The 10,461-nt window shown below is 41.5% G+C and overlaps 1 long non-coding RNA gene across 1 annotated transcript; it reads right to left on the bottom strand.

Annotated features, from left to right (window-relative positions):
• Positions 1–3,594: 3,594 nt before the first annotated feature.
• Positions 3,595–4,210, bottom strand: LOC114610942. Its single transcript, XR_003709762.1, has 2 exons — positions 4,059–4,210; positions 3,595–3,857 (listed from the first exon to the last, which is right to left on the bottom strand). It is a non-coding gene; the product is annotated as an uncharacterized LOC114610942 (long non-coding RNA).
• Between the last annotated feature and the right edge of the window lie 6,251 nt (positions 4,211–10,461).

Below are 10,461 nucleotides of genomic sequence, written 5' to 3' on the forward strand. Positions count from 1 at the left end.
TTCTGGGCCGGGGACTTTCTCCTGTATGTGAGAACCTGCCCGCTGTGGTCTGCTGGCTGCCTGCACTGCCGTTTCCCCACGGGCCACCTCCTCTACTGCTCTGAGCCTCCACCCTTGCATGAGTTGTTCCCACATCCTGGCATGGGAAGCTTAAAGAAATCTCAAATGCATACTGGCTGGGTGACTCGAGAGGATGAAGGCTTGCTTAAAACCCAGTCTTTCTCAACACATCTCCAGACATCTGTGCATGGTGAAATCCATCATGATGGTTTTGTGAATGTTGGCAGTGATAAAAGAAACAATTAGTGGCACTATGAACCAAACAAATTAAGTCTATTGTCAAGACTTCAATGACCCCCTCACTGGTCTTTCAATCACCTCCCTAATGTCATGAATGAGCACTGAAGGACCCATATCCTGGAATTACCCAGTGTTCTAACAGGAAGCCTCTGAAAAGGCTTCTCCTTAGTCACAAGAATGCCACAAATGCCACTCTAGCAATTCCTTGGTTTCCATCCCTGTAGCACCCAGGAGATTGAGAAGTGACTCCCAAAATGCACCATTCCACAAGCTCTCATCATCTTTATGCATCACAGAGATATGTAACAAAAACAGGGCGTGGGTGGCCCTTCGAGCTGTGATTTTACATCTACAGTCTTTAACATCAGGAGACTTGTTTGGGGTGTTCTGGAGACTCTGTTATCTTTGGGACAGACTAAGATTAAAGAATGTTCACTGTTGCGCTTTGTATTTATGACTTTACACTCTGCAGTTCATCTTGATGAAGTGAAGATTCCTTCCATTATTAAAATGTGTTTTCCAGGAGGGAAATGTAATTATTCTTTGAGCTTATACACTCACATTTATCTTTATATAAATGAGTACAAACAGCATATTAGTAGCTTCCAAGCAGAACGTCTTCTCCTTCAAAAATACTCTCAAAGCCATTGAAAAGAGAACACCAGAGGCAAAGAATAAAATGTCATAACCACTTGAAGTGAAGAAGAAGAAATGCTCTTTGGCAAAAGAGTACTGAAACCATCCCCCCCCAATATAACAAGAAAAATAAACTTTGTAGGAAAAAATCTAATGTGAAGTAATAGACCTTAGGTAGGAATAATCTTGGCATAGTACACTCAAGGTATGACTGAGAGCCACAGTCGAGACTCTACTGCATTGTTCAAATTGTGTGGGCATGTTCAATGTGTCATGTGATAGCATGGGGGCAGTTGCTGGCATTTCACAAATAAAAGCCAGGGGTGCTAAGTATCTAGTGTTATTCAAAACACTCCCACTCCAAGATGGAATTTTTCAGGCCCAAACACAAACATCCCCTTTGAGTAACCCTGACAACAAGTTGAATGAATGAGAAACTAACAGACTGCAGATCCAGAAACACATTAGACAGGGTTCTGGGGCTGCAGGGAGAATTCAGATTGTTATTAGCATGTGGCAGGCATCACTAAATGACTTTTAAGCAAAGAAGTATTTTCCTAAGTCCTAGGGATGGGGAGTAGGATGTCTTCACAGAGCATTGTGATCTACTTGGGAGTCCTGATTCCTGGAGGGTCCCTTACACACTTGCCCTAAATTAGGCTCTCTGAAATTGCCACTCAGATCTCCAGTGACTACAGTGGAAACTGGAGAACTCAGCTGCTTCCTTACTCTCTTCTTCACTTTCATATGCCATCATGCCCCTAGTCTCTGGGGCTAGTTCTAACTCTTTCAAGAACGTTTCGTGAGTCAGCACAATTCACAAGTGAAGTGAGATCAAGTGAAGCTTCCTGCATTTCCTTGTCTGAAATGTCTCATCCATCCTAACGCTTAGTCACTAGCTGCTAGGTCTCAGGCTGTGACTTTTATTCAAGTGATCACTTCTACCCACACTGAGGGTGTGCAACTGGTAATTGTCCACAGTCCTATTCTACTTATCCTGGATCCTATTTGGTTTCTACCCATACTTTCAGCATCCTACCTACCCCTCAACTCTAAGCCCTCAACAAGTATCCCATTGCTTCCAGGCAGGCTTTCCTAATGCCACCCTGTGCTACCTGGCTACACACCCAACCCTCACTTTGTCATTAGACATGTCTGTATTCATGCTGTGCTCATCTGATGAGTCACCAGAAGGAAGACAGGCTATTGTATCAAGAGGAGTGATTTGAGACCCAAAGATGAGTAGGAATTCTGATACAATAGTTTGCTAGCTGTGGAAATTGTTTCCAGTCTCTTACACCATAGCCTTCAGTTCACAATGTAGTCATGACAACAGTGATGCTGCTGAAGATGATGAGGGTGATGATGATGATGATGAGGAGGAGATTATTTGATTCAGAACTCTGTGATAAGCAATGAGCAGAATGTAGACATTAGAAAAATAGCTATCATTTTATAATTGGCAAATGCCTAATAATGGCAAATGCTGTGTGGCAGGAAACTTGGGACAGTGTCAGTTCAAAATTAGAATGTAAAAGAAGCCAGTTGGCAGAACAGAGCTGCAGCAGTCACCACCTCTACCCCACCCAACCCCTCCAACACAAACACACACACACACACACACACACACCCCAACACCACCACCAAACCAAAACTGACTGACAGGTAACAGTAAAGCATTTAGTGTACAATTGCCAGAGAAAGTCAAGGGTTGGCAAACACCCAAAACGCAGTGGTTCTCAACCTGTGGGACCCGACACCCTGGAAACTGTATATGAGATATTTACATTGCAGTTCATAACTAGCAAAATTACAGTCCTGATGTAGCAACGAAATAATTTTATGGTTAGGGGTCACCACAACTTGAGGTGCTGTATTCAAAGGTTGCTGCATTAAGGAAGGTTGAGAACTACTGCTTTAAAGCCTCACACTCCTCACACACAGCGTCACTGACCATTTAACTTTCCTCTCCGCTTCCCAACCCCTTTGGTAGTGTACTATTTCTTAACAAATCGTTCTGGTTTTTTTCCCTACTCCTATCCAACTCATCACTCCAGGGACATAAGCACCCGGAAATCCTGTTGCATGCACCCAGACCCTGCTATCTGCCTATAACACTTATACTTATCACCAAACATGCGAGTCTATGACTTCACCAACCCGCTTCTGAAACCTCTGCTCCACTCCTGTGTGTGCCTGTGTGTGCACTCTGGGCCTCTGTCATCAAAGGAATGGGCTTCAGGCCAGGATTCTGAACCAAGTCCAGCGACTAAATTAATCAAGGAACAAAAGACTGTGGCCCAGGAAAGGGTGGGTGTAGAGAATGAAGCAGAGGCTCCGAAGCATTCTTGGAATGCTAACAAGGTAGAGTAATAGGGGAGAGGGGGCTGAATGGAGAAGTGAGACAGGAGAGAATAGTAAGAGTGGGAAGGTTGAACAAAGCCAGTCTTATCCTCGGTTATCCGGGCAGCGCTGGGGCTGCCCTCCATGGGAAGCCCTTGCTTCAATTTCTACATTTGCTTTGGCTATAGGGGTCTCTCCCGGTGGGCTACAGGAAATTTCATAAATCACCCTCCCAGCCCTCTCCCTCCTGTGATCTTAACTGGTGTGGAGGAAGGAAAGAGACTCGATAAAATTAGTTCCACTCTACACCACAGCTGCTTTTCTTCATAGAGATTTACTTTTGACAAGTAATTTTTGTTGCTTCCAATTGCTCTGGGCTTTAGCTAGGGGTGCCGGGGGAGGAAAGAACTGAAGAAGGGATTGTTTGGGAGTGTCCTGATGTAGCTTGTGGTAACAGGTGGCCCAGAGAACTGCTGACTTGAAGCTATGCCACAGCTGAGCTGAAGGGCTTGACTAATGCTGACACCTGACAGCTTGGACGAGGAGTAGCTCAGGTACTCCCAGGGAACAGCTGTCTACTTTTTAATTAGGTGAAGAAATGGCAACAAATTTGAAAAACATAAGGCAGAACAGAAAGGAATGATTTACTTCTGTCCCATGTTATTATTATAAACAGTTTGCAAAAACACACTGACCGAATCACTTTTCTCTCTGGAAGCTTTGCTTCAATGCAGCTGGCTGGCCAGTGCTTCTCACAATCTAGGGTTCACCCAGGTCACCTGGGGATGCAGGAAAGGTCCAGATTCTGATGTGGAACGTTTGTGGTGAGCTGAGACGCAGCATAGCAAGCTCCAAGTGACACAAATTCTACGGTGCCAGGAGGAAACAGAACAGCAAGACTGTCAACCACGTGGCACTTCGAAACGCAGGCACTGTACAAACAGTGTCAAGCCGTCAACCGACAGAAATGTTCTATTAGTGGGGGATGAAAGAAAACTACATGCTGATGGGATTTTAAAAGAAATTGAATGACTAAAGAAGTCATTAATATTAATGATTTTAAATTACTCTTGTGACCTCTCAGACTTCTGATCATACACCACGGGCTTAAAAGTACCCATTACAATTATATCATAAATGACTCCGTGTATGAATATTTCAATTTCTGAGACATTTAACTACAGCAAGGTTTTTTTTTTCTTATTCCTTCAACCAACAGGAAAAAAAAAGAGAGAGTCTTTAAATTATTAAATCCTGCAATTTACTCGCAAAGTTGAAGAAAGGCTCTCCCTCCTCCTCTGGTAAAATGTTTAATTCAGTGGCATTATAAGTCAGGAGAAATTAAAGCAAAAGAAAAAAATCATGGAAATGCATTGCACAGAGAAAATGGGATGCAAGGGGGAAAAGCAAGGCTAATTCATCCTGTGTGCCATAACTGATAGAAAAGATGTTCAAGAATACTAAACTGCTGTTTTCTATGCTCCTCATAGCAATTCCAACATCACTTGTACAGAGGAGAAAGTGAAAAGGAGGAACCCTGGGAGCCTGACCCTGGAAAGTCTAAGAGAGGAAGAAAGGGGTAATAGCAGACACTGCCCTGTTCTTCCCTTCAGCTAACATGCAAAAGGGCATGTAAAAAGATGGCCCAAAAGCATGCTCCCATTTCTGGCCCCGTTTCTAACCAATGATTTTAAAAGGTGTCACCACCAGCCTAGGGGTAGAAGGGTAGAGGGGAGAAATGTTTTGGAATGGTGTCAGTCACAGACAGAAGGCTCTAGCCTTTTTGGGTACCCGCAGCTTCTCAGAAGCAGGGACAATAAGTAGACATTCCCATGCACACTATGGTTTGACACTGCTGTTAGCAAGAGAAATACCTACTGTAGAGGAGAAATAGCACAGACACTAGAGGCTGTGGCCAAGGCCAGGGTTGGCATCAAATCCTTTGTGGGTGGATTTGGCAGAGACTCATAGGGTCAAAAACCAGGAAAGCCTGGGTCTTCGGGAAGATTTTTTTGGTGGGAATGAACAGGTCTCCATTTGACCTGAGCAGACAGAGTGAGAAATTAGCGACCGAAGAAGAGACTTTAGTACCAGGACCTGCCTGCGGCCTCTGGAGCCTGCACATAATAAACTGCTGTGACTCTAAGAGCTTCTGTAAGTGTGATTCAGTCATTACTAAACTAGAGTATTTTATTTCCCCTTTCAACAATAAGATAGATGGTGATTCGCAAAAAAAAAAAAAAGAGTCAAATCTTTCAGAGAAAATGACGCTTTAAGTATCAGAGTTTCAGATCTAAATATACCCAAATTCATATTTAAATATAAATTTACAATCCCTGTGTTGAGTTGTTTTATTTATACAGTAGCATAAATGTCTAATTTCATCTTTCTGTATATGGATATCCATTTTTCTAAAGTCCTTTATTAAAAAAAAATACAATCATTTTCACATTGTGTGCTTTTCAAAGATTTATTGGCTGTACTGTGTGAATTTATTTCTCCCTGTCTGTTCTTAGGTCATGCTGTTTTGATCACTATAGTTCTGTAACATATTTTTATGTCCTGATGTAATGGTTTCAGTTTTGTTCTTTCTTTGATGAAGATTGCACTAGTATTTTTTTTTTGAAGTTTCACACAAGTGTGTTTTTCTTTTATTTTTATGAAGAATGCTCTTTCTCTTACAATGGGAATTGTTTTGAATCTATAGATGTTTTATATAGAAAAGTTAAGAGGAACATATTCACAAGCAAAAAAACATCATGACCAAAGGATAGTACATTCTAAATAAGTTGTCAAAGGCGTAGGTTACAAAAGCAAAAATAAAAAGAATAAAATTATATCAGTTAAAAATTGTACAATCGAAGAAACAATCAGCAGACTAAAGAAACAGCCTATGGAATGGGAGAAAATACATGCAAATCAAACATTGTATGTGGGATTAACAGCCATAACATAATATTTTAAACTACTTAATAAAAAATAAATCAAAAGACTTTACTAATAAAGATATGAGTGGATTTTTTATACATGAATGAATGAATAAATTAATGTATGAATGAATGAATGAATAAATAAATAAATAAACAGATACTAAATAAATAAATAAATAAATAAATAGATAGTTACGTGTTTTCCTCTGACCTCCATGTGCTAGGTGCCATGTCATGTGTGCTGGTTAGTTTTTTTGTCAAATTGACAAAAGTTAGTGTTGTCAGGGAAGAGTGACTCTAAACTGAGAAAATGCCTCTATCAGATTGGCCTGTAGGCAAGCCTGAAGTATATTGTCTTGATTTATGACTGATGTGAGAAATTCAAATCCACTGTGGGCAATGGCCCAACCCTTAGCAGGTAGCACTGAATTATACTTAAAAGCAAGCTGAAGCATCTACTGAGAGCCAGCTGGTAACCAGCATTCCACCATGGTGTCTTCTTCAGTCCCTGCCTCCAAGTTCTTGCTCTGCTTGGGAACTTGCCTGACTTCCCTTGACGATGGATTGAGATATGAAGGTCCAAGTTAAATAAACGCCTTCTCTCCCAAGTTGTTTTTGGTCATGGTCTTTACATAGCAATGGAAACCACATTAAGACAGCATGCATGTACCCACATTCAGGCACATGACCATAGCCTGTACAGACAGAGGTGTGTTAAGTAAAGGTGAGCATGTGGAGGTATCACTGTTGGTGTTATAAATTAGCATATCCATTTTAAGACTTTAAGATTAAGAACGTCTTACAATGTTTTCTGATCATATTCACCCCACCCCTCTAAGATCTAGCCCTATGTCCCTCTTCCCCCTGACATCATGCCCTCTTTTTAAATTTTCATTTAGTAACCCATCTATTTGAATTCTTGCTACCCATATTGAAGTATAGTCAACTACCAAGAAACACATCCTTAAAGAAAACTGACTCTCCCAGAAGCCATCAATTGTCCCTAACCTTGAATTTAGGAATGAAGGCTCATGAACTCCTGCCCACTCCATTCCAGAATGTTGACTGACTTGATCTTGTGTATGTCTCGTGAAGGCAACACAGAGGCTTCACTGTCATGAGTGCAGTGGTCCTATGTCAGGAAGACACTGCTCTGTTCGAGTCCTGTCCGGCTCCTGGCTCTTCCAATTTGTTTCACTGTCTTATGAGATGGTTCATTAGCCTTGGATAAGGAGTGTGATATAGGTGTCCCAATCATGACTGAGCACCCCACTGATGTTCACTCTCTGCATGTTGGCCAGTATTGAGTTTCTGAATTAACCTCCATCCATCACATGAGCCGCAAGCTATCACGTTTACTTTCTCCTTACTGACGGTCATCGCTCCTCCCAGCTTTGCCATGTGTGGCCTGATGGTGATGTCTTCATCAACTGTTACGAAAGATCACCACCTTTTTTTTATACAAACATTTATTATACACATACTTACAATCCAGCATATGCACTTGTAGGAACATATATTTAAAAACATGAATACATCTATTCATCAAAATATGTGAAGGTTTTTAGCACTATATTTCCCAATGTCTCTCTTAGGGTTTGATTTTTTTGCATCTCTTACATTCCTGTGTTTAAAGTCCCTTGTGAACCTGAATTTATCAGGAAGTAATGTTGCTGCAGACGGGGAGGATGAAGTCAGGCAGCACTTTGGACCCTAATCCACTATCTTGAAACCAGGCAGAAAGGAAACTTTGGTACCCACAGGCACATGGAGAATAACATGAGGTGATAAAGGCAGAATGAGTGATACGTATACACACCACTGAAAATAGATGTCAAGTACAATGGGGCGCAGGGCACGGGATGGAGGCAAGATTCTCATGATCACCACCTTTTAACATGCAATCGTAGTAGATCCCAGAAGCCTATGCTCGTGGGGTTTAAGACCACTCCAGGGTTTGTACTGATTTGGAAATCTATGTGGTCATGTTTCCTGGATGTATTCAAGAGAAGGACATTTGAAAAGAGACTGCTACAGTCATTGATCTTCTTTCTATCTGACTATAAGTGAGCCATTTTTTCCATTTATATCTTCTGTAAAATGGAACCATGGCTTGTTTGGGAGGGGCTGTTGCACAGATGAACAATACTGTGCATGAGTTGATGTTCACACTAATGAGACTCAAATCAGCAGTATCCAGAGGCCAGGCTGAGATGAGCTTTGCAGTGGCTGCATTTCCACTCACCTTTTCTCAACCCAGTCCTGGTTTCTTAGCTTTTCCCTGGAGATGTTGTGTTATCTGTTTGTGTACATCATCTTGACTGGGCTCAGGGATGCCTGTGACCAGGATTGTGGAAGATAAGGAAAGGAGATCCTTCCTCAAAAGTGTGAGTGAGTGTCTCCCAGTCCACCCAGGTTTGAGGAGAACAACAGTGCAGGGGATTGCTTCTCATTTTGTCTTCCTGAATTAAGACATCCATCTTCCCCTGTCCTAAAATACCTATGCTCTTGGTTTCCAGGCCTTTGGCAAGAGATGAGTTATGCCACCACTTCTCAGGTCTACAATTTGCTGGTGATAGACCATGGGCTGTAATGGCTTCCACAGTTCCATGTGCCAATTCCTCTGATATAATGTCCTCTTCATAAACCTATGTACCTCCTATTGGTTGTGTTTCTTTAGGGATTCCTAAGTAATGCCTAGTTTTGATCCTAACAATTGTCTCTCCTAACATCCCAATCCCTGACTTGAACTCACTTACTGAAGGTTGCATTCGGTTAAACCAAGTTACCACATTCCCCACCAAGAATCACTCATGTCGTTCTCAAGGTTGACACTGTTGCCAACACAAGAATTTGGTAAAATGAACACTCACACCTACTTGACCACTGTTTCTATGCTGCCACTTCATGCCACAGCTGGTGTGATGGCCTTTTCCTGGTCCTCCCTTCCTAACACTGCTCTTCAACATGCCTCCCAGCCAAACACACCCAGGAGAAGTGAAATGCTGCAGCTTGAAGGTGCTTCCAACCCTGCAGCATTGGCTAACTATTCAGATGGATTCGCCTTCCTTTGATCCTCAGGGAAGATATGCAAATGACACAAAGTCCTGACTCCACTGGCTCCACCCCACATGAATAATCAATGTCTGTCAGGAAGTGTCAGTTCCAGGACTGTTCATCTCATTGTCATACTGTAAACAAACAGGGTGGTTTAGGAAAGAAGATGATTAATCTTTAGAAGCTGTTGTACAGACAGTACCCAGTTTGTAGACGGGTGTGTCCCCGAGTTGATTTATAAATTAACTAACTAGGCACTTGAAGTTTATTATTCCAAGAAGCCGTGTTATAAATGATGACCATCTTCACAAGTATCCATGAAGCCCTGTAAACATAATCACAACATAATTAAAACGACACCGTCTGAAAGAATGGACTTTCGTTTACAAGAAGGAACCACCATGGACCCAGGGTTTTGTGTCTCCCTCTGAGCTCTTCTCATCTGTCCACCGCATTTGCTGCTATCACTCATGTTCAAGATGCAAACACTCGGGCAATCTGCTCTTCTCTAGTTTCTCCTGCAGGGCCAGGACACGAATATAATGCAGGCTCAGTAAACTTGGACTTCTTATAAATAGAAAGTGGGAACAAGACAGAGACTACGAGACTGTTCTCTGGTTCCAGAAGCCACAGGGAGTGCCTTCCCCAGCATGGCACTCTATTCTTGTGATCTGAGAATATCCACATTTGAAAGGAAAGAGAAACCCACAGGAACACAGTGACAGTTGATGTTCTAAAAGAATAGTGGTTGAAAATTTCTCCCAAATTCTACTTTGTTAAACATAATGCACAAAAAAACTCCTCTGAAATCATATTTTCCCAAGAACTTCTAATGAAGAAATATTTGTATATTGTACTGATACTTTCAAATTACAATCGCTTCGCCAGAAGCATCAGCTCATATGTAATCTGATAGAAAGACCACTTTAGGATTCTTCCTGAACCTGCAGATCAGAAACTATGCTTGGAGCCAAGCCATCTATGTTGTAACATACACTCTATGTAAGTCTATGCACACTAAGGTTTGAAAAACATTAAGCTAATGATTAAAAAAATCAAGCTTAATTTTATTTTTTAAGAAAAATGACTAGAAATACTATCTAATTGCTCTCTGTATATCACATTTAAGTATTACTTTTATAAAACACATAGAAATTCAACTTTTAAAAGTTTATTCTGTTGTCCATGTATGCAA

This window comes from Grammomys surdaster, unplaced genomic scaffold, assembly GCF_004785775.1.
Source record: "Grammomys surdaster isolate TR1022 unplaced genomic scaffold, NIH_TR_1.0 126066, whole genome shotgun sequence".
NCBI lineage: Eukaryota > Metazoa > Chordata > Mammalia > Rodentia > Muridae > Grammomys > Grammomys surdaster.